Genomic DNA, 26,024 nt, shown 5'->3' with positions numbered 1-26,024 from the left:
TTTTCCAGATTTAGGAGGAGTCTGCCCCAGGCCACTGGGTGAGATCTGAGCAACAGGGACAAAGGAGATATTTCCTGTAAGATAAGGAGCTGAAGGGCCACACAGAGAAGCTTTGTATGTTGCTCGAACTGTTACTGAAGAAAATTACGGCACAAACAGGAAATGTGAGCAGTTAGGGGGTAGGGATGGGGTAGACCTGTAGATTTGGAATAATTAGTAAAGTCATGATTGTATTTGGGAAATGTGTTCACCTTAGGCCAGAGAACATCATTATAACTCTGTAAAATAGCAGTACTTTTAATTTCCTTCAGCTACAACTGATTAGTCTCCTATTATTATCACAAGAGGTTGGCTGGTTGCTATAGAAGTTTCTGTGTTGGTATCAAATCTGTTTTTCCCTTCAGGTCATGTCAATCAATGCCAAAGAGAAAGAGGAGACTGACTGACTGATCAATGAATATGCATAGATCCAAACAGTAAAGGAGCTCCTGTTGGGCTCAGAGGTACTGTTCTTCTCATCTCTTACAAGAGTTGTTCCTGCATGCTGAAAGTCCTGCTGAGGAAGGATGGGACAGTTACCATTGGGTGTGTTTAAAATGCTGCAGTCCTAAACACTTTGATGCTTTTCAAAGGGAATAGACAAACTTAGTAAATTGTTAAAAGAATGTTAAAAACAGACAAAGAAAAGGTATCAAAGAGAAATTAAAAGAAATACATAAATATATATAAAGACTGGCATTTGTCAAATACTATTTCATACATCAAATATTAATCGTAACAAAGGATGTAGCTTGTTTAAAATCTGCATATTAATACACAGAGAATATTATACTATAAAGTGAGTAATCATTTGGATATATGATACTTGTGCGTGACAATCCATCACTATCCTTATTTGCTTTACAAATTGCTACGTGGAACTGATTAATGGTGTTTTGTTCATTAACAAGAGAGTCCTAGTTATTTCTAACATTCTCGAGGTTTCAGATTTACTTATGAATAGATCCTTGTATTTTCAGAATGCAATAAGATTGCTGTTTGATGTTTTGCTCACTGGCAGTAACTGTCACCCTCCGTGGGCTATGGATGGAGAGGTGTCTGCAGCTAAGTGAAGTGAAAGGTCAGCGTTTCTACACAGACTGGCATGAAGTTTTGAATCATTATTCAGTTGGCAAGTACATTGCAGTATCCTCAAGACAAGTCAGCTAAAATCACAGAAAGACATCTTAAAATGTGGAAAGATCATGCATCAAGAGTTTTTGTTGTTTGTTTTTGTTGCTGGTGGTGGTTTTTCTTTTAAATGACATTTCATTTAGAAAGTTGCTTAAAATTAAATACTAGGCTTTAAGATTAAAATATACAGCTAAAAACAAAGTTTCATTTGACTCAAAATAATATCTGATGTTTGTTCTAAGCAAAATAGAGAAAGATTGACCTAGAATTGATTTTTAAAAATGTAGACTCTCAGCAAGATAAAAACTAATAACATTTTTTTTCACAGATCCAGTGAAGTACTTCTTAATATTATGTATTAAAATACAAGCTGTATGTCAGATTGTATTACAAAATCCTCATTGCTATTTATGAGGAAAAATACTGTTTACAGACCCAAACCATTTAATGTGTCATTTCACTGCAGTATATATGATTGTTATTTATTGGAAAAAATGTCTCTGATGAACAGATGTTAATAAAATACATTAGTTCATTTTGTTTTAAGTATAGAGCAGCCTTACAGGGTGAGCTAATAATTTGTATAAGACATGAGTGATCATATCACAAATGCTATGTTTGATTTGATTCACAAGCTTTTACAGCTTTTCACAGAAAAAAAGAAAAGGAAAAAAATTAAATATTATAGTGCATGCTTCTCTCACTATTTGGTCAACTTGTCTCTTCAATTCAATGAAATTATTGCCTAACAAGAAAAATTGATTGTGAATGGATTAAACAGAACATATTCAAGACATGGTTACCAATGATGTATAAATCCTTGAATGTATAAATATTCTTAGGGTATATTTTCTACTGGGTTAGCTGAGATGCAGGAAAGAAAAGGCCAGAATTTTCAAATTTTGATGCCTAGTTGCAGAACTAAGACTACGGATGGGTACCTGGATCACTGCAAGTACATGGTAATAGTGGAACTCCAGTACTTCATTTAAAAGCTATTTGAAGGCTTATAAAACTTAGTACTGTATCTTCAGAAAAGGATACACTGAGAATTAAAGTTCCTAAATTTCAGCTTTTATTGTTGCTTCTTAAATTACAGTGGAATTGCAGTCCGCAAATTAAATCATTGACCACAGCCCTCGTTAAAAGTCAATATTTATGTAAATTACTGTATTTGAGGATCTAAGAAAATGAAGCATTTCTCTATATGCAGAAAAATAAATGACTATTTCTATGGCATAAACATCAATATTTTAAGAGCATCACTGAGGCAAAATGCCTCAGTTATAACTTCAATGTCTTATTGTTTGCAAATCCATGAAAACAAATACAATTTTCTTCTATTTTTCATTATAAAGCTGAAAAAGAGATTCTTATAAAAGTAAACATGAGTTTTGAGCTTAAATAAATATTTACACAATAAATTCTTCTGTGCTTTTAGGAGCTATAATATTTAAAAAATGCAAACCAATTCTGATGGAGGACAAAAAAACAACTGAATGTGGTTGCTTTGGTAACAAATTGTCCTTCTCTCTGTGTGTGTAGGCATGCATGAATATGAGACAGATATCTCTATATAGCTCATAGCTAGCTGCATATTTGTACATGTCCATTTACATGTGCATCATTTCCTCTCTCACATTCCTTCACATATCACCCATGGATATATCCCCCATTTTTCCTTTAAACTTTATTAATCATCTTCATAAATGGAATACTTTCCTTGAGTGACGTTTTTATGTTAAAATTATACTATATTTGATTTGAAAAGCAACCTAATTAAGGTAGGCTTCCTGTAAGCTATTTAAGTCTTACCTCCCAGTGGAATCATGAAACATTTAGAAAAATAATGAATTGCATCTTATATAATCCTTATTGCTACTTTTTAAAATGAATAGTATATTCAGTTTGGGTTGAAATAACATATCCCTAAGGTACAATTCGTTTCCACAAATTGGATTGGTCCCTCACATACAAGATTATTAAGCATGAAGAAGAAAGTTACTGGGTTCTCTGTGCCCCCTAGGAATAGTATATTTTTCTTTGCATCTAAGCTTTAAATGTATCCTGATTCAAGACAATGCTAGTAAACAGTTAAAAGAGTGATGCAATTTCTTGGGCTTACATATTAATTTTCTTTTTTAAAAAAATTCTCTTTTGTTTTGAATTAGCCGAAGTTCATGACTGATAATGTATAGATTAAAGTAAAATCCAAAGAGTAAAGATGCTAAGTGTGATTCAGTACTTTTTAGGTATTGGATGTAGTTTTAGTCTTCTTTCTGGTTTTTCCCATCTTTTAGTTGATTAAAAAACTCTATTTGATTTGCTCTTTCAGAGAATGGTTTAGTTAGGAAAAAGAAAAGACTATATATCAGTAGTATGATGTGAGGTGAAACATGTTCAACATAGAATTACCATTAAATAATTTGAAATTGATAGATCCTCTGGAAAATTATTGAATATGTTAAGTGATGAATAATGGAAAATTATTTGTAATTGACAGAACAAAAAGATTTTTCTGAAAATCATTGCCTAAGTCACTCATTCAGTTCTCAGTGTGTTCCCTTTACAATTACATTTAATAATCATTTGTCATTTTACATGAAGACAGAGGTACACCTTTGTTCCAGTGTACTTTAATAGGGTGAGAAAAACAAATATTACTGCTAGGAACAACTCCGCTACAAGTTAAACCTTAAAAACACAACTGTATTTAGTATTAACAGCAAAAATAATACATTCAAAAGCAGATCATGCAGTATCTCCTGTCATCTCTGACAATTCTGTTGAAAAATGTTTATAGTTGATGTAGTGAAAAGACAATATAGTGGTTTTTATGTGGGTAACTATATCTAAAAGTCTCATTGAATTGAAACTATAGAAGTGAATAGTTTTGAAACTAACATGAATATGAAGGTAGTATTTCCTTAACTAAAAAAATTCTGGAAAGTTTCTTCAGATCTTATTGTAAAATTTCTGTCTTTCTAGTTTTCCCAAGTTATATCAGCTTGTATTTTGCTACTACTTAAACTGAATTTGGGTAGCGAGCTGAGCATCTAGTCATCTAATTTTCTCAGTACTCTAAGTAGGTTGTCCCAGTCTTTTTTTCACCAACATAGAATTTTAAAATCCACTGTTCTCTAGCCTTACTTAAAACTAGCTTAAATGACCAAGTGGTAAGAGCTGGGATGATCTAGCATATCTTTGATCTTATTTTGATGTTGCCTTACAAGACGGGAAGAAGAGATTTTAAAAGATAAATGAGGTAAAGCTACTATTATAACCTCACTAGAAATTTTATTATCTTAACAGATGAGTTATAATACATGTTCATGTTAGTCTTGATTTCTTCTTTTCTTTTCTGAAACAAATTGTGTTCCTGTAAGGGAAAGTATAAACTTACTAAACTTTCTTCAAGGAAAAGATATGTTGAAAGATAGCTAAAAATGATTGTAATATTCAGATTTGGCAAGGAAAAAATGTGTGTAGCTTCCCACTTAATGCTGTGAAGCACAGAGGAAGTAGTCCATATGGACGTTTATCTTATATTTAATAATTTTTGGTTAAAAGGAATTGATTTGAAACTCTGAAATTACAAGAAACTTGCCTTCTCACAATTAAATGAGAATTCCTTAAAAGTACTAGTTACTGTACCTCCCTGGCTTACTGAGATTTGAGCTAAGAGAGAAAGCCGCCTTTTTCTGGAAGGAGTAGAGGAGCTTTTGTTCATCAGACTTACAGATTTAGGGTGACTTGCAGAAAACAAACTTTATAACCACAAAGTAGTTATAAAGCAGATATATATTTTTATTACAGCGCTGTGCACACACGCTGGGTACCAAGGGGGTAGTCCCCCCCAGTTTGCACACTGAGATGTGATAGTTTGAGGATATTTAGTGAGACAAGTTACACATATGCAAGAATAGGACAGGATATTACAATTGATTCTAAGAAACTAGGCATAAATTATTCTGATATTACAATTAGATTTGGAGGGGAGATTACAATTGATCTAAGAAGTTATTATCATATTTTCCACCACAATTGCTGAGTTATTTTGACTTGCAGGTTGTAGTGGAATTCCTTAGTCACAGTCTGAACCAGTACATGAGCATGAGTGCCTCGTGCAAGAGATAAGGCTGCATTTGCACCAACAAATGCACCCAGATTGGATGGGGCCCTGGGCAGCCTGGTCTAGTATTAAGTGGGGAGGTTGGTGGCCCTGCATATGGCAGGGGGGTTGGAGATTCATGATCCTTGAGGTCCCTTCCAACCCTGGCCATTCTGTGATTCTGTGATTCTGTGATTTGGGAGCCCAAGGCTCAACTGGTTGCTCTTTGATCTGCTCTGTAGACTTTGAATGAGTCAGTTGGAAGGATGGATTACTCTAACAAAGGTGAAAGTGTGAAGAGATCAAGCTCCCAAAGTTGCCAAGAGAAATGAACTCATCTAGCTAGTGTTTTGGAGAAGAAAACTTACAGTAGTAGTGTAGTTCTTCAACTGACAAACAGCAGAAGAGGAACGAGAATATTAAATAATAATAATAATAATATTTTGAGGAAAAATACCATCTCCTTGATAGATACAAGCATTATTACCTCCTGGTCCAACTTTATGTATTTCCCTATTTCATACATACTAATATATTTAAATAGGTACTTTGTGTCTCTTTAATATATTAAAATTAGCCTATAGTATATGCGCACATATAAAATATACAGCAGGATGAATTTTACCTCTTTCTGTGTGTGAACGAAGATTTGCTTTGCAGAAAAGCTGACACTGTTTTATTTGATGAGGAACAGTAGATTTTGGTTTCAAAAAGGCACATTTGATTAAAAAAAATAAAAACAACTTAATGCTCTCTGGAAACTTGTAGCATTCAACCCAGCCACAGCTGGCATTAATTTAAGGTATCTCAGCTTTACTTCTGACTGTGGAAGGGAAGCATGGAGAGTCTGTTGTTGTGAAAGTTTCTTGGTCCTTAGGGTTCCCAGGAAACCTTCTAAGGTGCAATAGATTAGCAGTGTTGTAAGGCAAGTACTTCTGCATGAATGTTTTCTGAAATATTGCAATAAGACTGCTGCAAACTCTAAGTGCTTCTGACTCAGTGAGAAGTAGAAACTATCTCCATGACAGAATGTGGGATTTCCAGCTTGATGTTTTTTTCATGTGCTGTAAGTAGGTATATTCAGAAAGCTTATTTCTTTACGAGAGAGCTTCAAGACCCAGTGCATCTCCTCTAAATTCTTCTTATTATTTCCTCTAAGTCTGATGTAGTTTTGCTACAGTACTGCCATCCTAATGCTATTGAAAGTTCTTCTGCTCTAGATGAGGCTAACTAGGTTATAGATAAGAGTTCATTTTTCTAAAACGAGAATCCTGAATGCTTGCTACTTGTTGTCTGGTATGCATGAGCTCATCTCGCTCTTTCTGTTTGGCTTGCTTTTGATAAGAAAGCTGTTAGCGTCATTTTGCTGGTCTATTTGAATTTTCATGATATGGACCTCACTTCTAGGCAGACTTCTTAAGTTATCTCACTTGCAAATTTCTTGGTTTAGATTTGGGGCATTGAGTTAAGCAAGTAGTCTTATTCCTAAACACGTGGTGATGGTAGTCACTTGCAATTTTATTTGAAGTTCAAGTCCTTGTTCTAATAATGTTTCGTTGTTTTTTTGTCTGGGTCAATTCATCTATGGTAGGTGCCTGTTTTTCACTGCTGTAGCAGAAATGCTAAGTCATGGCCTAAAACAGTGATTGAGAGAGCACCTGGTGGGAAGGCAGGGCCAACCAGTAGAGCTCAGCTGCATGCAGAGCACCTAATTAGAAGGCGTGGAGCCAGGATCTCCCCCTTTCCAGACTTCATTTATCAGTGGAGGTGAGAATATCTTGTAGGAGGTCACTGACTACTGTAGGTCTTCTCAAGGTAAGCAGTTTTTCCTTTCTTTGTTTCTGCATCTATGGCAGCAGCATTTGGGACTGTTCTCATTTGTTGTAGCCTAGAATTGTGCTACTCTGCTATTATTGTTATACTTTCCATCATTTTTTTATATCATTAAAGTTGTCATTAGCTGTTAATTCAACTTCCATACTGTTGTGTTGGTCCTGCATCTTGGTGCTGTAAAACTGCTGGCCATATCAACCAAGATCTGGGGTAGTGGGATGTGCAAACACAACGTCCTTGGTATTGTTTGAGAAACATTGTAAAACCATAAATAAACAGAAGGGAAGAAAAATAAGCAGAAATATTTCTTTTTTTTCAGTGAAGCCTTAGAGAAAGTGGAAGGGGGGAAACAAAGAATATAAAGATGAGGGAAAACAAATGATTTTTGGCCCCTGAATCCTAACTATCAAAATATGAAAAACAAAATGAAACCAGAGTACTGGCTCTGCATGCTTGCCACTCTTATCTAGTTGGTGATAATGAGAAACAGTTCTGGTCTTCAGTCTGATTTGAAGACTAGTAATTATCACTTGCCACCATGCAAGAAATGCTGTTGGAATCATATGACTTTTATGAAATCTGGACATGCAACTGGGTTAACTGGTATTATGCTTATTCAATTAGATACTGTATGTACCTTCCTGAAGTTTCTCAGTTGGTTTGCATAATAACTTAATGTAACACTATTGCTAGCTCAGTCTGTGTTTCCTTTGAATAGATGTTAATGGTTGTGCTTTTTAATATAAACCTAAAACCCTAGAGAGACTCTGCATTTCATTTTGTCTTAGTAGTTTATGAATTTTCCCTTGGTTTATACTGAGGCCAGCAGAACCTAGCCATTCAATGGCATTTTATTATTTTTCACCCTTTGTGCAGATGGCAAATTAAGAATTGTGTGTGTGTGTGTGTGTATGTATATATATATATATATATATGTATGTATATATATATATGTATGTATATATATATATATATATATACAGTGTCTGTGTGTGTGTATATATACATACATAATAGTACTATTTCAAATCAGAATGTCTCTGAATCATCGTAACAAGAATTTTGTGTACTCTGTCTTACCTTGGCCTTTGGAGAGCTTACAAAGGCTCAGCATAGAAACGTATTCACCTGCTATAATGAATAGTAACCTGAATTTATAGAAATTACAGGGTCCTGGAAATCCAGGGCTAATGTTTTCTTTAACCAGTTCCACAAATAATCAAGGAATCTGATTAATTTAAATCAGTACTCTAGAGAAGAAAACTCATTCATAAATTGGGTTTGGTTAATAATATCCTTCATATTTGTCAGCATATTCTTTTGACTTGGTATTTGCAATGTGGGGGAAGAATTCTCAGTTTTTTTGCAACTCCCAAGCTTTTGAAATGATCTGGAGCAGGAGTAAAAAGAAAATGTGGAAGAAAGGTATTAGATAAAAGTATATTCAGGGTTCAGCTCTTGTTATATTCTGGGCATGTGCCAACTGAACTAAAATAGCATGTTGCTTTCCTGAAAAGATGAGGTTTTGAAACATCTAAGAACTAGATGTTACAAGAGGCGTTAGTTCTTTATTTTCACCTTGTTCTTGGCTGAAGTTGAATGTCATTTGTGCAGGTTTGGGTGTTGTTTTTTCTCCTCTACCAATAGATCCTAAGTATGGATATGTTTATAAATTTGAGAAACCCTTTCAAAGGAAGTTATACACATGTTAAGAAAAGAAACCCTTTCTTAAAAAAAAGATGATACTACACAATTCACCATGTAATACTTTAAAAAAAAAAAAAAGAAAGTCTGTTTGTTTTATTTTAAAGTGTTATGAAATGCAGTGTTATGGGAATGAATGTACCTGAGAGCCCTGTTTACTGTCATTTAAAGAAACCTGCTGCCTGTGGCTCACTGTGAAGTTTTATGTCACTCTTCCTCACTATTTTTCTTTCTATTCCTGTCCCTAATGATTTCTGCAGGAAACCTGATAGATAAGTACAAAGACTTTTTTCTGTTATTTTATCCACGTGTCTCACATACTCTTATTGTTTGAGCTTGTCTTGCTCACCACTGATGCTGTCATAAAATCTCAATAGCCCCTTATACTTCAGGTAAGTCTCTAGCCTTAAGGATTCGTGCTTTCCATTTAGATCAGGTTAATCACAACACAGTGAGCATTTCCTAATTACTTCTTAGTAAAATTAAATATGTTGCAGTTCTGTATTTTACAGAAACACAATATTCAAAATCTAGCCAAGCCATATGCTGCTTCTGCACATTGCAAGAAAGATAATACATGAACGTATTCAGTAATGATGACTCTCTAAGATGGCTTTTGTTGCAGTCAGTGTGATGTCTGGGGTGATAGGTTGTTTTTCCTTTCCTTCTGTATTATGTCCAAGGCTCCAGTGGCTTTATATTTTAAAGACAGTTGCTAATGGCATAATGCTTTTCTTTTAATTAGTAAATATACTGAAGAGATTGTATAAAGCAGTAAAGTATAGATTGGTTAAAGCATGCTATCACCTCCAGAAGTGACTCTGGGTGGCAAAATAACTATCACAGACTCTAAAGCACTAGGAAATGATAAACTTTGGCTTCTTTTTTTTTTTATCTGAAAAGTCTTGTGCTATTGATGTAGTTATGTAGTTATTAATCTTTTTGCTTATTTGGGCATTCGATATTTAAAACTGAAAATACTCCAAGCATTTTGTAAAGTAGAGGCTTTCTCAGAAGTGCACAGTAGAAAAGTCTGTCAACTAGGCAGTTTTTGTTTTCTTTGTTATCAAGTAGGTGGAACAACGCAAAGCTAACACAGGGACCAATATTAACATAAACAAACTTGTTGGTTCTTATGACAGTTGTGCTATAAACTCCTAGAGCAATAAACAACCTCATTTGTCATTATTATTTAATGGCTTAAAAATTTTGCTGACTTAATTTAAAAAATTGCAAATTGATGATGTATTTAAAAGTTCATGCGATTTCTACAGTTGTTACATGAATTATCACTCTTCTACACAATCATATAAATGAGTTCACCAAGACCAGTAACAAACCAAACTTGTTCTTGTGTTTCATAAAAAGGAACAATTAGTCTTGCTCTGGCTGAGAAGTTGAAATCTGCATCTGCAAATTTCACTGTCAGACTTTTCTTCTAGTTTGAATATTTATTTATTTTAAAACCTATTTTGAAACTCAGCACTTTGCTTTGTTGGCTACAGACTGAAACATGCGTATATTACCGAGGTGCAAGTAGCAGATTGAACAAGCACTGTGCCTGAGTAATGTGAACAGGGATGATTCCTTAGGCAAGTGTAGCACCTAATTCCCCATTGCCCCGGCTCCTATCTGGGGCTAGCTAATCCTGAATGAAACATCTGAATGTCACTTTCCTGTTGTGGTTTCCAATAAATTGTATTGCTATAAAGATGAAATTGTTGTGTCATTATGGAGATCCAAGCTTTAAGATTCTTAATTTACCATAGAAAAATTTAAAGATATAACTTCTTGCCCGAATTTTCCTTTCTCATATGTTCATTGCAGTAATGATTCAAGTAATTAGATAGTATCTTACTGAATTTTTGTCACAAAGTAAGCATTTTCCTAGAACATGCCAGCAAAGAGATTTGATGTCTTCTGCAGGTTAAAACAGAACAGAGATAGTCAATGACTTTTTGACATTATTAGTCCTAAATTGTGATCAGTGCTTACAAAATTGGGATACTTTCTCCAGTACTTTAGTTTTTCCAGAAAACCTGATACTTTGCAGCAGTTAGTGACCGTATGACACAATGACCTCCATAGAGAGCCCTGGCTTTGTCACAGCTATGGTAAGACAATCACAACTTTTCTGTTAAGCTGTACGCCATTATAATTGATGAAAAGCTTCAAGAAAATAGAAGCTGTGCATATTTCATGCACGAAGTATAACTTTGGCTGCTCTGAGTATTGTCAAATTCAGTGAAGTAAGGAAAAATGCGCTTTTCCTTCTCTTTACCTTTCTTCCTGTCCAGGAGTAAAACTGCTTTACCAAATGATTCACAGATTATAAAAACAGCATTTGTTAAGAGTCCATGAGTCTCATTTTGTCATCAAATAAACAGTTAAATATATGATTAAATAAACACAATGAGCAATTGTATTTTTTTTCTTCTTAAAGTTCAGAGGTGAAAGGGAAATTGTGGGATGCAAATTAAATGTTGCTTTTTTTAAAATACCACATATGAGGTTGAATAATTGAAGCTATCAGATGCTTAATTTCTTGTAGAATCTGACATCTTATGGCATGCCATTCCAAGGGTACCTCTGCAAAGTAACTTCCTGGCATGATATGGCTGCACTTGAACAGTTTTCACCTCTCTTCTGTGTTTAAGTTTAATTGAATGCCCTTTTCTATGTATTTGAAGTAAATGTTCAAAACCCATGCACTAACTATAAAGGCTAGGGACTTGGATATCTCTTCAGAACGCTACTGAGCTCAGAGCATTGCAGTCCTGTTACGTCTGAAGATGTCCAGCTGCTGCTTGGATCAAAATGCGATCTCATGGAATCCGTTTGGATAGGTTACATTGCATAGGGTGCAGGATCTGCACCATCGCTGCCAAAAAAAGAAAGTCCATGTGTACTAGGGAAGTGAAGTAACTGTAGAATACAAAAATATATCTGATTCTGTGATTTGCCCCTTTTTTAAACAATTGTCTATTATTCTGACTGCTCATTACTTTTAATTTTTATTTTCTGCAATATTTAGTATTTATTGTGTTGTAGTTGAGCTTAGTTGTTAAAAAAAATCAACTTCCTGGTTGTGTTATATAATCTCGTATATTCAGGTGATACTATATCACAATTCTTATCCTGTATGTAGTCAAGTAGTGTGTGTATATATAAACAGCTATCACATAATATCAGTCTCTCACAGAGCTTGCTGGGTGGACTACAAAGATGAGAGATATGTACAGTCATGAAGAACTTTGGGGCAGACCTCAGACTGCTGACTGCAAATGTACTAAGTCTAATTTCTGCAGGGTGTTCAAGAAGTAGCACTTGGATTGAACATAGTTCCAGGAACTCAGATGCAAATCTGTTTGCATCTTGTGCAGAGGGAATGCCCACTGTACACAGTAACTGATAGTTATGGGGAACTTGTATTTGGCATGATGCAAGCAAACTCTACCTTGTCTGGAGAGGTATAGCATTCATAGATGAAAGTGGTGAAATTGATCTGTGGCTGACTTCTATCAAGCAGAAATAAGTGAAGTCATAATTTACTTCTTACAAAATTGTATATCGATATTTATTAATAGGGATTGCAAGGTAGCAGAGCAACTTCCAGTAGGCTGATGGCATCATGCTTGCCATCCTGTTGTGCATTCTGACTTTAAGTTTTTTTTGAAAGATGACTTTCACATATTGCAAACATACTTGCTTATCTGGAAATGCCAGTATTTGCCTTATTGCAGGTCTTACTTCAATCCACTATATTCATATGATGAAATGACTGTGGTTTGATGAACAGACATAAGAAGGGAACAGAATAGACATGAGACAAAGTACATGTGTAGCGAATGTCGTTAAGAGCAGATTCTCTTGATTTTCTTAAACAAAACAAAAACTATAGCAGCATTATTGTGAGGGTAAATTATGAAGATAATGCATCTTCATTCATCACAATCTAAAAGAGTTGCAGTGAAAGAAACAAAATCTAAACAACTTAAATGAAAATCAAAATGTTATTGAAAATCATGAGACTGTGAAGGAAAAAATTGCTACAGAGGTAAACAATAACCAGACTGTTATTGTTTGTGCTGTAAGAGCTTTCTCTAATTTCTTGGGCTAACAAACAATCCTATTTAATTACAGAAGCATTCTTCCTGATTAGAGTTGGTTAGTCCTTGCTTGTATCTTACTGTATTTTGTGAATAGATGAGGTAAGTGTTCTTGATCATGTGACACTTTTGGCTGAAGGTTGCTACTTATTTGAATTAGCACCATTCCAAGCTATATAACATCTCTTTGGCTGATTCCAAGCTTAGTGTTTTTTCACAATTTGAAAAGTGATAAAAAGGGTGGGGGTGATCTTAATGTTACAGCGGACTTCTTCTGGCACGGAGTTCCAAGTCTGCTTATGTCTGAACTTGGTTAAAGAGTAAGAAATTATCAATTGATCAATGGTGTTGCTTTGTCCAGGAATACAAGAGTTTTCCTGAAGCTAGGCACTTTCTAAGGAGAACTGTTTAGATGCTTTCCCATGACAGTGTATTTTCTTTGGGAAAGTCAAAGGATTCATTTGGGACCAATCTACCCATCAGTTATGTTTGTATTTTGATTTTGAAAGATTGTTTAGGCTCAGAATATTCTCAGCCCTAGAAGGAATAACTGAAGAAATAGGGGACTTCAGCCTTGTCATCTGGATGAGGTGATGCTGTATTTTTGGGTCTCTCACTGCTCGCAGTGAGATCTTGGCAGTGTCAAGCAGTGTTTGCTTGACAGTAGGGTGTCACATTTTATCAAGAAAACACTAGCAGTTAGCAGACAGCTGTAATTATTTCTTTCTAAATAATTTTTCTTAAAATTCAATAAATTTAGAAAGTGTGTTGAGAAGAGTGTTTTCTGTACTTTAAAAGAAAAAGAATAGATGTCATATCACAAGATTACTTTCTCCTTTTAGAAATATTTCTCTCAAATGAAAAAGGAAAAATAGCTGAAGAAGCAATCTGCAAAGCAGGTGAACAATTCACCTGAAAATTCCGATTTCAATTATAACAGTGTGATATGAAGAATGAAAGAGGAGTCATTGAATAATATTTCAGTTTTCTAGCTCTGCTGATTAGAATTGTTTAATAAATGATGTTAATTTATTTTATATCTTCATTTAATTAAAAAAACTTTATACTTAATGCTAGTTCTAGAATTACATTTGTAAGATCTGTGGCAGCCTGGCTCTGTTTTACCACTGTATTTTAAATTCCTAGACTTTGACCAATTTCCAGAACTTCTTGTACTGTTAATAGAAATAAGTATATTTAAAAAAAAAAAAAAAAAAATTTCAACTGTAGGGAAGTCCTTCAAGGTTCTTGAAGGAGAAGGGTACAAACTCATGCTAATGCAGTTTTATTTGAAGCTTGATGCACTAATCAACAGCATACATTTAGTTTGTCATTTTTATATTCCTGTGAGGTGTTTAGTGACTACACTAAACACAATGGTAGAATTCCAAAAAACTTGGTGTTTGAGAGAGAGAATAAAAAAATCAGCCATTTGAACTTGAATTTCACCGAAAAACATGTTAATGAGTCTCTTCTCTTTCCAAGTGCCTGTTTTCTGGTGGTGATGTACTCAAATGTTCATCATATAGCTTACTGTGAATCAGAATCATGTTGTCACTTATTTCTTCTTGAAACAACTGTCACAGTTTTACCTGTTTGAGCATTGATTGGGTTGACAGCAGTGATATCACACAGAAGCTGAGAAATGTAAGCGAAGAGCCAGGCTAAATGGGTCAGTAAAATTCAGATACTGCTGAGAAGAGAACTGTCTGGAGCCTTACAGGTATCAATGGAGATGTTATTTTTGCCTAGTAACCTTAGTGAAATTAGCATCTGGATTTTGAATAGTCAGTGTCTGCTTTTAATACAACAGGGATTTACGCCCTTCAGATTTTTTCCTCAATGTTTTATGCTGCTCTTTAAGATCAAAATGCTCACCAAGAGGTGTATTGTAAGAATGAAAAGGTAGTACTGTGTATTACCTTCATGCTTTTATTTCTAGACTCTAACAGAAAAGAAAATAGTAGTTAAGGCCATGGGGATTTGAGTCAGGTGGAATGTTAGTGTCTAGAAAAAAAGAAAATATTTTGTTCCCTTTGTCATTTGGGGAAAAAAAATCTAAGGAAAGTGCCTTCAGGCTAGAACATCATATTCTTTTTAGTCTCAAACAAGAAGAAAATGAAAAATAGTGAATATAAAAATAAGAGAGAATAAAAAGACCGTGTCTACCAAGCTCTTGTTTTAATTAGTGATGTGTACTCTCCAAGCAAACTATAGCAAATCCATACAGCAAGAAAATTGAAAAATGGTACAGAGGATTTTGTATGTATGTACAACACAGGATTATAAGATGTCTAATACAAAGATGCTTACAATATATTTAAAAATTAAGAGATCAAATATGCTTATTCACCTTAGCCACAATCATATACCTTTCCAAGATCTTGTCTCACAAGCTTAGTTACCCTAGTGGTGGGTGACTCTCACTAGGCATTTTGCAGAGGACAAACCCAGGAAACAGCACATCAGTTGTACAGGATCTTAATTAGTGAAATACCTCAGCTCCTTGCTAGGGACTGATGTTTACTTCTTGCTGAATATAGTTGTTTTTATGTGTTACTTACAAAATTATCATAGTCTTCTGTCTAAAAGGGCATCATCTTAATCGGTGATTCCAGTGAATTTTTAAGAACTTTAATGAGTTTTTTAAGTAGTCCCATTTCATTGTTCTCCTTTATTCACCCAAATATGTACTTCACTTGCTTTCAGGCTGCTTGAGAATTAACAATTGCTTTTGCAGAATTTATTTCTGACTATTTTAAAGTAATTTCCCTTGAACAAACAGTAGAAGTAAAGATTCTATCTTTGTCCCAGGATAGAATTTTTTTCTCTGTCGGATGCTTTCATTTGACTTACCACCCCCTGAAGTTTTAATACTTTCTGACAATTGTTCTAATTCCAATCTGTAAAGAAAAAAAACAAAAAACAAACAAACAAACAAAAAAAACATTATTTCACCGTGACTGACAATTGAAACTTTGCAGTTCATTGCAGAGCTGCAGGTAATTAGTCAGTCATTACTGCATGCTTCAAAACTTAGTACTAAGTTCTGAGCTACCCAGTCACAAGGGCATGTGTCACTCGCCAATGAGTGCAAAATGAAAGCTTTTTGTTTAGCATGGTATAAGAAAAAATGAACCTTTACAATAAGCTTTGTGTTTTAATTCTGAAACTGCTATCAAACTGTGCTTTGACCACAGTGGGGGAGCATTTGATTAACTACCAACAAGAAAGAATGCAGTGAACAATGAGACATCAAAGATGACAGCTTTCTGACAGTGTTTATTGAGCAGTGATTAATGAGTGACATGAACAAGGAATATATAACTTCCAGTATATTTAAGAAGGTTAATCAAGTATCATGAGATGAAGTTCAAAAGGGTCGTTAATTGGTAAAAATAAAGATCGGCAACTTAATTATAATGAGACTAGAATAAAAATGACACATTCAAGAAAACATTGATCCTGATTGAAATGTTCTAAAAGCAGATAAGGAGCTGTGATTTGAGGACAGTCAAGGACCGCAGGAAGGATCAGATCCTATTGGCATATGCCAGCCATCTGTATTGGCCAAAGCATGATGTAACCATAGCGTGGTCAGAAACTCCAAACAGTGGCAAAAGTAAAGCTTACCAGAATATGTGCTGCTTCCCTCCTGGCAGCTGCTGGATGCTGGTGCTCAGCTCCTGGTGTGCATTCCTCACCAGCAATGGGTTCTGACATAAATGAAAATGTCCTCCCTGTGTGACTCCTTTTTCATGCATATTGAGTGAGCTCCATCCAGCATGCAAGACCTACGGCCAATGCTAGACAGCCTCACATGCACCTACTTGAATTCACAGTTCTGAATTAGATTCATAAGTTTACTTTTCAAGGAGGAATCAAAATTAGCATGTTAAACTGTGAAATCTACATAAGCAAAAGGAAGTGCTGGGCACCAAGTCTTGGAACTGAACTGCATGCATCCATTAGGATGAGGCAGAAGCAATAGTTTTCTCACAAATGGTAGCCACTGGAAACCTCTCGCTTCCCCTTCTAATAGCACAGAAATGAGGGTGGTCATCAGGGTTGTAAGAGATCAGATTCAGTTTCCTCTTCTGCCTACAGGGGCTGTTAAATCTCTCAGAAGAGTTGTAATTAGTGTGCTATGAAGTATTCTGTGGAAGAATGCTCTTGCTCTCTCCTGATGCTATTGTACTTGGCATTAAAAAAATCTTTACTGGAGAAGAGATGCAAGGGGAAAAGGGAGTGGGCATGTGGATATGACTGAACATAATGTCTGAGAAGTTCAGACTTCTCATTCCTATAGGTACACTATTTTACGTGTCACAGTGCATATTTAGTGGCAGAGGGAATTTATACATCCCCATTCAAGTGGCTCCCTATTACATTTTTATTTGAAAATTTTCTTATTTTAAAAAATTTCTGGGAGATTTGCAGAACCTGTTACTGCATTTACTCACAGCTCTTTTCTGCACGAAAGGTCAAATACTGTCATTGGGAGGAAATATATGTCAGTATCCCTGCGTAGCTGGACTTACAGATGAATCCTTTCAGCTGTGGATTGCTAGGTGTCTAAGAGGGAGAGATTTACATCTGTGGTCTTGGTGCTTCTGAAGTGAAAGCTTAATATGTGATAAGGCAGATGTTTGGCTGAAGTATTTAGTTGAGTTAGGGAGCTTTAAGACAGGGGCTTGCAAAGTGTTCCTGAGTCTTTGCTATATGAAAGTACTATGTTGCTTTTGTTAATTGGGCTGTGACTACAACTGGGAAGTAGCTGCTCCAGTTGACATCAATCCTATTTGTGACTGAGTAACCAGTATGATAATACCAATGTAGCTACTTAAAGCCACACATTTGTACCCTTTGGGTTTTCTTTTTCTGCTGTGAGATTATTTTTTTTTTATCCCATTCAATGGCTAATTTTGTTTATGTGAATCTACGTAGTGAGCATATTAGAAAAATGTTATTGAGAACTGACTTCAGTGAAAATTATTTAATTATACCTGTTGTTTCTGAAGGTGATAGCCTAAGTATGTATCATTTTCAGAAACTGCTCATTGCTGCAGTGATAAACAAGTCAAAGAACTGCTGTATGTGAACTTGTAGGTCTTTAATAAGACAAAGCGATACCTGAAGCTGCTACTTTTTCTATCTGAAATATGTAATTTATTATGTAATTTATTAAAACAAAGCTGTCTTGTATCTTTCCTATATAATTAGCTTTCTGTGTTTATCAAAACACTTTGTGGCTTGAGAAAGAAAGGTCTTTTTCTTGAAACTTCTAGCATGTTTCAGTGCTTGTAAGCTCAGAAAATGACAGGTATAATTTGTAATGTTAACTGAAGACTTTCAAAGACTGAGACTTCAATCTGAGAAGATTTCAAGTGTTAGGGAAGGCAAGGTCACAGTTGCCAATGTTATGATCCTATTAGTACAGAGCAGTTAAGCTAATCTGAGCTTTGTTCAGGCTAAGTTAACTCCTACACTCAGGAATGGTGTTGAAAATTCAACAGGCAGCAGTTAAGAGTTGATGAGGCCTTAGAGCTTCTGCATGGATTGAAAAGCCTTACTGGTAGTGGCTGATAAATGTGCTTTATTAAGTGCACTGGGGTCAGATTGCACTACTGTGTTTTTGAAGAAAAGTTGTACGGCAGCTCTAATTGTATTGTTTGTGGCTGGGTCTTTCAGAGTATGAAATGTGCCCACTCCTATTGATCTAACTGGCTTAATTCTGTTTGGAAATCGAAATCCATGCATCTTGCTGGCCTCATGTATAGTTCTAGATGAAACTGCACCTCTCTGTTGGGTGTATGCTCTTTACACCCTCATTATCCCAAAGGAGGATTATCTGGAGTGTTGAAGGAAACAATCTCTGCATATAACTTGTATTTTTTTCTAGTCCTGTTCCCAAAGGCACATTTAAAATACAAAATAAAAATTCAGTATTTCAAGCTAAAGTGACAAATACAAAGGAAAGTTCCAGTTTCTCTTTTGAGAAAAGAGAAAATTTTGACAAAAACTCTGGTGTCTTATGGTGGGTGATAATCACTGTCTGTGATGGTGTTGTAGAAACCAGATGGGAATGCAAAACTTTATATTTTGCTATTTTGCACAGTCCATATGTGTGATGCTAAGTGAAACTTGACAGTAGTTACATTATGAAGACAGACTCTTCAGCACTCATCTGGAGTGTAAGAATAGGAAAACTGAACTTAAATGCTCAATCTCAAGAGTAGGTATAACCCTTCCAGTCTTAATATTGCAACTTCCAGGGGTCTGTGTTGTGTAGAGTTATCTTTAATTGAAGTTTGTACTTTTCAGTATGTGTGGAATTTACTACCATTGACTTTTGCTAGCTGTGACTCACCTTCATATCAAGGCTTGCATGCAGACACTAATAAATAGCTTTTGATGCTGTCTGTTTATCAGACCAAGATAGCCACCATTTTGTCTGTCTGGAAAGCCTACTCTTTTACTTTTTAAATGTCCAGGAGTTCACTAGTTGTAGATTCATTCTGTGTGGGCTGTTAAAAGAAACGCCACAGCTGACAGATGCATAATCTCATGACTCAGTTATGACAGTAGCATTGCAACATCCACTGCTTTGGTAACAACCATATACAAGTAGAAATCTTTGGGAAGGTCAGTTTCTCATGCTTATGTTTGTTGAATCCCGAACCTTGGCACTACTTCACTGCTGCCTCCTGGCTGTGAGGTGAGCTAGACACTGCACCCCAGGCTCATCGAACTTGGGCTTAGCTGCTTGTTTCTTTGTAATTCCACTGTCTCTTTTTTTTTTTTTTTTCCCCTCAGACTGCAGATCTTTGCATCAATGACTATTCCTATCACTTGCATCATATCCTAGACAACAACAGGGGTGGAAAATGGCAAAAAGATTTCATAAGTGAATTCAGAGAACAAATGGATAAACACAGATATTTTTGCTGAGCTTACCCCATCTTTTAAAAAAAAAAAAACAAAAAAACAAAAAACTCAAATGACATTTTGGCTTGCAGTTGTATCAGAGTGAAAGATTTCTGGATCTGACTAAAGCAGCCCTTGTCTCATTTTATTGATTCTTCTGATATCAGTTCAGGCAATTCCTTAAGTCCTGTTCTGATGCTTCATCTAGTGCTTACATTCAAATACGTACTCAATTCATACTAGTATTAATACTTCTATTACAGGTCTTCTGAAGGTCATTTAAATAATGTGCTGAACTGGCCAAAATAAACTCCATTAACACATTAGCACTGATGAATACATTACATCCCAGACTTGAGATACAACCACTTTTATACATATTGCCCTCCAGAATGCACTAAGAACTGTGGTATGTGATTCTCCTTACCCAAACTGTGTCCTGTAGCATCTATGCTTGTCCTGTCCTACTCACATAGCTGCAGTTTCCCAATAAACATTAAAGACTCAGCAATATTATGGTAGTAAAAGGTAATGCAGGAGTTCAGCTTTCTGCATTACTACTTCATTTACCTAAGATATTCTCAAGTTTGCTGCAGTATCTTTAAGGAAGTATGCTAATTTAATCACAAAATCAATGTTAAATGGGTTTATAAGTCATGCACATTTTGCAGAAGTATCTTCTTCCATGAATTTGAATTGTCATGTTAATTCAGCTTTTTCCTAAAGGGCTTTGAGTGATAATCTGATTTTCTCATCTAATTCCATATGTAACAGAAACAGATGATGAACTACTGGCCTGGAGCACAAAATCCTTCAAATGCATAATAGTATTTTATGAGCCTTAAAATATATTGAACTTAATGTTTTATTTTTAAAAATAAATTCAAAATAAATACCTGGAAAAAAATGCTGCATAATGAAAAGAGATATGAAGTGATTCCCTTGAGAATAACTGAAAAAGATTACTTTTAGCCTTCAACTCATGCTCTGTGCTGATTTCTCTTACTAGGTCTTCATGTAGATTTTGGTGCCAATAGATACTGAGGCTTTAAAATCATAGAATCATAGAGTGGCTTGGGTTGGAAGGACGTCAGAGATGTAGTTCCAGCCAGGGGTGGAGACCTAACTCTGGGCAGCCAGAGCCAGTGCCTCACCACCCTCTCAGTGGAAAGACGTCCCCTTGAAATTTAATATGAATTTCCCCTTCTTCAGTTTAAAACCATTCCCCCCTCATCTTAACTCTATATCTGTGTAAGAAGTTGTTATTTCTCCTATTTATAATCCACCTTTAAATACTGGAAGGTCATAACGAAGTCTACCCAGGGCCTTCTCTTCTCCAGACAATGAAAAATGTTTATAATGACAGGTGGCTGTGCATATGTCCCCTTCTTTTGTCTCAAGGATCACATTTGAGTCAATAGTGGAAGGACATGGTTCTCAAAGTTTGTATGGGTCAGTTATTTTATTTTGACAACATTTAAATAAGAACATCATTCACGTGCAGAAGTCTTCCTACGACTGACAAAGACTTACTTAAAAAGACCCAGTGCATCTATTTTTAGATTCCTTACTCTTAATTATAACTGAGATTCTGTTGCTTTTGAAAAAAATAAATCTAAGTCTTCTGCCCTTGGATGTGTCTCCCTTCCTGTCTTCTTAAAGAGTTCTATAAATGATTGCTGAATCTGATAATTAGACAAGCCTTCCCCTTGCTGTCCTGCTTTTTTTTTTTTTTTTTTTTTTTTGCTGTAATGCATTTTGTCTGTTTACTGGCTTGAGGTCCCTTTCCCCCTGTGAGACTTATCTTTTTAATGGCAGTCATTTTTAACATGCACAATTTTTCTGTAAGCATGACATTCACTATCTCTATAATAACAATCATTTGGCTTATGATTTAAACCATTACAGCAGTATACCATGCTGTGAGACTCAAATGCTGGCTTCACTTTTACAGTGTTTACTTTCCTATCAGCATGTTGACAGTTCATAACTCTTGGCTACTTCCACACTGACTGTAATTTCTGTAAAGCTCTCGTGGAAATAAAGAATGTCAGACAATTGTTTTTGAATTACTTGCCTAAGTGTGATTTGGTAAGCTCCTGGTAAGATGCTAAACTAGCTAGTCATTCTAATATGGCATGAATTTATAAAATTCCTTGACAGTAAAAGTGTGCAATGGGTGTAGTATAAGTTTTAAATAATTAAGTGCAGTAGACAAAGATCGATTAATGCTTTATACCAAGAAAAATATGAGATGGGATATATTAAGTACAAAACTGTTATCTGTTTGTTTGTTTATTTATTTATTTATTTTTATTCCTACTCTGCTATACTCCTTCCCCCAGGACTGTTGCTCCATTTGATGAATGCTTCTTGAACCCATGATCCTTTCTGAGATGAACAAAGCAGAATAGCCTCTTTTGATGCTGGTTTTGTTTTGATTAGTGGTAGCTAATTGACTATGGAATAGAGTATAAACAGACCTTTGATATTTTTTTTTTTTTTCTCCTTTCACCCATATGCTTCTCTCCAGTTTTCCATCTAAATATGTGTATCTGGCCTAGCCTAGAGTGCACTGCTAGGAAAACTCAGTGCAAGTGGACTCTAGAACCTTACCACAAAGACTTCTTGAATGTGAGCATATGAGTGGAGTTTCCTTTTTTTTTTTTTCTTTTTTTTTAAGAGGCTTATATCTTGGAGAGATGGAACCGAGTTTTGCAGCTGTTTCTCAAGACATCTATCTGTCGTAAGATTCTCAGCCACATTTACATTCCTGTCCTATTTCAAAGAAAATATCTAAAGAATATACCTGAGGTATACATAGGTTTAACTTCTTCAATGTTTTATGAAGAAGACAGTTTCTGGCCTGCATATTTTAATGTTAATAAGCCTTCATAATAAAATACAGTGTTCTGGTCTTGTATATGAAAGTGGGATGTTAGTATGGATGAAAATATATATATTAAAGCTGAACATTTCTGCTGCACTTACACTTCACCGTGCACTTCTTTTCATTTGTAAACTGGAATTTGTTTCTTTTGTGGCAGATTTCTAAGTAATTAAAAGGGGAAAAAAAGAATAAGGGAGCATTTTTTTTTTTTTTATCTTAGACATGGTTGAACCTATCTGTCATGATCAGCGTGCAGATAGATAAAATTTGCTTTATGGAAAGATGAATTTATTTTATGAAATCTCATTTGTGAAGCTTTAATACTAATGAGCTTTTGATCTTTTTCTTCCAAGTACTGCTAACTACATATGAGTATTTTTGCTGTACACAAGTACTGTGCTACCTAGTTTCACAATCACACCATAAGTTTGCCTTGTTTACATTTAAGCTTCAGGAACTGTTTGATTGTGCCTTTTTAAGAAAATATTTTCTGTGTATAGGAAAAAAAAAAAGTGTGGGAAGTTGTACAACACAAACGGATAAAATCTTTTAAAGAGTATTTTATAACATTTTATAATTTAGATCATGCTAGTATTGAAATATTGCTAACTTCTCCTTCATGTTTATCTGGTATTCTAGCATCCAAATTTACATTTTTGTTAGAGTGAGCGTGCAGTACAAAAGTGGGGGAGAAACTACCCTTGAAACATTTTTCTTGTATCTGGTTGCCTTTGTTTCTCATCTTGAAATTAAAGTTGATGTACATACAATAATTTTTGCAGTGCAGCTGTTATTCAGTTTGAAAGATGACCAACAGGGAGACAGTGCTGTTATCTGAGGAGCAAAGGTTTACAAAAGTCATTTTGCATATCAAGATTTTCAAATTCTGTCTCTGAAGTGAGAAGTGTACTTGATCAAAAAAGGGGAAACAAACAGAAAGATAGGAAAAGAGAGAAGAGGCTTTTGAATCAGTACCATGTCAATATAGTAGAATAATCTCCTAACCTCTTGTCACCTGTGACAAGGACATCAATAATAGTCATTCTCAACATTCATTAAGTCAGATTTTCCAGATTTATGCATCTCAATGATTTTCATTTATATTTTCCCTGGAAAAAGAACAGACACTAAATTAAATGTGTATATAATGCTTGTTTTCCTTCTCAAAGGTCTTAGTATGAAACAAATTATTTTAATTATCCTTTATCTCTTCTTTTTTGTTGATTGTGAGGGATTTCTGGTTTTATGATTTTTTGCTTCTTTTTTCCTCTGCAGATTAATCTATATAATAAATTTCAAGGAAAAGGGAATGTTCCACTTGCAAGCAAATACAAGTATAAAATAACTGGAATTATGCTTTCCCTTCCTCAGAGATTTGTCAAAGCATCCTTGCTGCTATTCCTTAGTTCACACTTTTCTCAGACCTTACTAGATATTTTCTCTAGAAATTGAGAAATATTCTAATAAAAAAATTATATCAATGATACTATGAAGACTCTAAAGAATTGAGACCAGATATTAGGTTCAAAGAAAATTCTCATTTTCATATTTTCTGTTTATACATGTCTTGTATCTAAAGTTCTGTATTAATTTAAGTATTTTTTTCTGTCATTTCACTTACAAAGTAAACTGCATGTTCTAAGAATCAGCTCTGCAAATTCACTCTGAGTTACAACTCATCCAACAGAGGAGTTCCAATAACTAAGCAGTTTTATAATTCAAAAAACCTTTTGCTTCCACTCCTGCAGACCTCTGCAAATTTAACTGTGCAAGCCAGCTTGTAATTAATTACTTAAATGTTCTGTAACTTTACTATAGACTTGATACAGTTACATTGAGGAACAGCTTCTCTCGGTATCATGCTTATGTGCTCCAAAATAGGGAATATTTAGTCAAAAATGAATTACAGCACTGAGTAGAAATGGATCTATTACATAATCCCATGAGCTCGCTGTCATTATCTGCTTTCTACTAGATCTACCAAGAATCATCATTCTTTTTTTTTTTTTAATTATAACATCTGCAAAGGTTCAGTTAACTATCCAACTGCTGCTGAAACTTGTTGAAGTTATATACGTCTAGCCTGGTTAAAAAACATCTCTTCTAACATCATCATAAATCGAGTTTTCAGCAAATCTAGTCTGACCTATTTCAAATGTGAATAGTTGCAAAGCCCATGTGATCTTCATTATGGTTGGGAGATATCTGAGGTACTGCGATCACATTTTTGTGTCTTAGACAAAATCTTCACGCGTAGAAAGACATCTCTACTCAATTATATCAATTACTTAATTATTAGTTATGTAATAAATAGAAATTACATGATTGAGGCTATTTTTTTTTTTTGCCATTTTCTTTTAATTGCTATTGATCAACAAATCTCATTGAGGTTTCGTTACTGCAGTGGCTGCAGAGCTCAGAAAGTGTTTTTTCCCTGGTCTGTGTTGTAGGAGACTCTTCAGGTGGCGAATGTACTCATCATCCTTCTTTTGTCAGTGTTACAGGGACTTCATTACGATGTGCAAGCACTTAAAAGGACAGTGCCTACTGAGTGAAAGACTTGCACAGTTTATAAAAGAAGACATCCTACAGTGTCATTATGAGTTGTCAATGCAATTGTACCTCAGGCCATTCCCGCAACATATCTAATTCTCTTCTCCTCTAACCCCTTTCATGCAGGAAAATGGTGGAATTGTGCAGTTTTGTCTTTGAAAGTGACATAGAGCCTGATACAATAGTTTTCTTGCAATATCATGCAGCCTTTTGAGCTAGACCTACAGAGATTTTTGAAAGAGATAATCTTAGCTGATCATCGTATGAGAGAGTTAAGAGATTATCTTCAATCTCAAAAACTAAACTTTGACATACTACTTTTTTGCATTGAAAGATATTCTAAAATCAAGCATGAAGTGAACATGAAGGCCACCTGAAAGTGTACCATATTTTAAAAAAATAGTTCAAATTCGAGGATTCTGTGTGAGCATTTCTAGCACTAGAATACTGGCTGACCCAAATCCAGCACAGTGCTTGAATTCTATAAAAGAACTTGCATGCCTCTAGCATTCTAAGGGGCATAATGCTTTAAGCGTGTTTTTGTGTGTGCGAGGAAATTGGAAAGACAATTCTGTTCTCTAATTTGCTTGTAATTAATAGTAAGCTTATGCTTTTTTCTTAGAGTGAACTGAAACTGTTCTTTCTACACTATGCAGCCCTTTCTCATTCCCAGCATGGACACACAACTTACACCTGGTCCAAATAATGAGTGTTAGTGGGAAGG

At 35.1% G+C, this 26,024-nt stretch overlaps 2 long non-coding RNA genes across 2 annotated transcripts in view; both read left to right on the top strand.

Annotated features, from left to right (window-relative positions):
• LOC149916030 (uncharacterized) overlaps positions 1 to 596 on the top strand; it is a 42,326-nt gene extending 41,730 nt beyond the window's left edge. Inside the window, exon 5 of the long non-coding RNA XR_016471002.1 lies at positions 405 to 596. This is a non-coding gene — a long non-coding RNA (uncharacterized LOC149916030). The remainder of the gene's footprint in view (positions 1 to 404) is intronic.
• A 6,454-nt stretch (positions 597 to 7,050) lies between these two features.
• The window catches only part of LOC149916029 (uncharacterized), a 42,470-nt gene continuing 23,496 nt past the window's right edge, over positions 7,051 to 26,024 (top strand). The window contains exon 1 of the long non-coding RNA XR_016471108.1: positions 7,051 to 7,099. This is a non-coding gene — a long non-coding RNA (uncharacterized LOC149916029). The remainder of the gene's footprint in view (positions 7,100 to 26,024) is intronic.

The sequence above is a fragment of the Phasianus colchicus genome, chromosome 14 (assembly GCF_987193195.1).
Source record: "Phasianus colchicus chromosome 14, bPhaCol1.hap1.1, whole genome shotgun sequence".
In the NCBI taxonomy this organism is placed as follows: domain Eukaryota; kingdom Metazoa; phylum Chordata; class Aves; order Galliformes; family Phasianidae; genus Phasianus; species Phasianus colchicus.
This window is presented reverse-complemented; position numbering and strand designations above follow the sequence as displayed.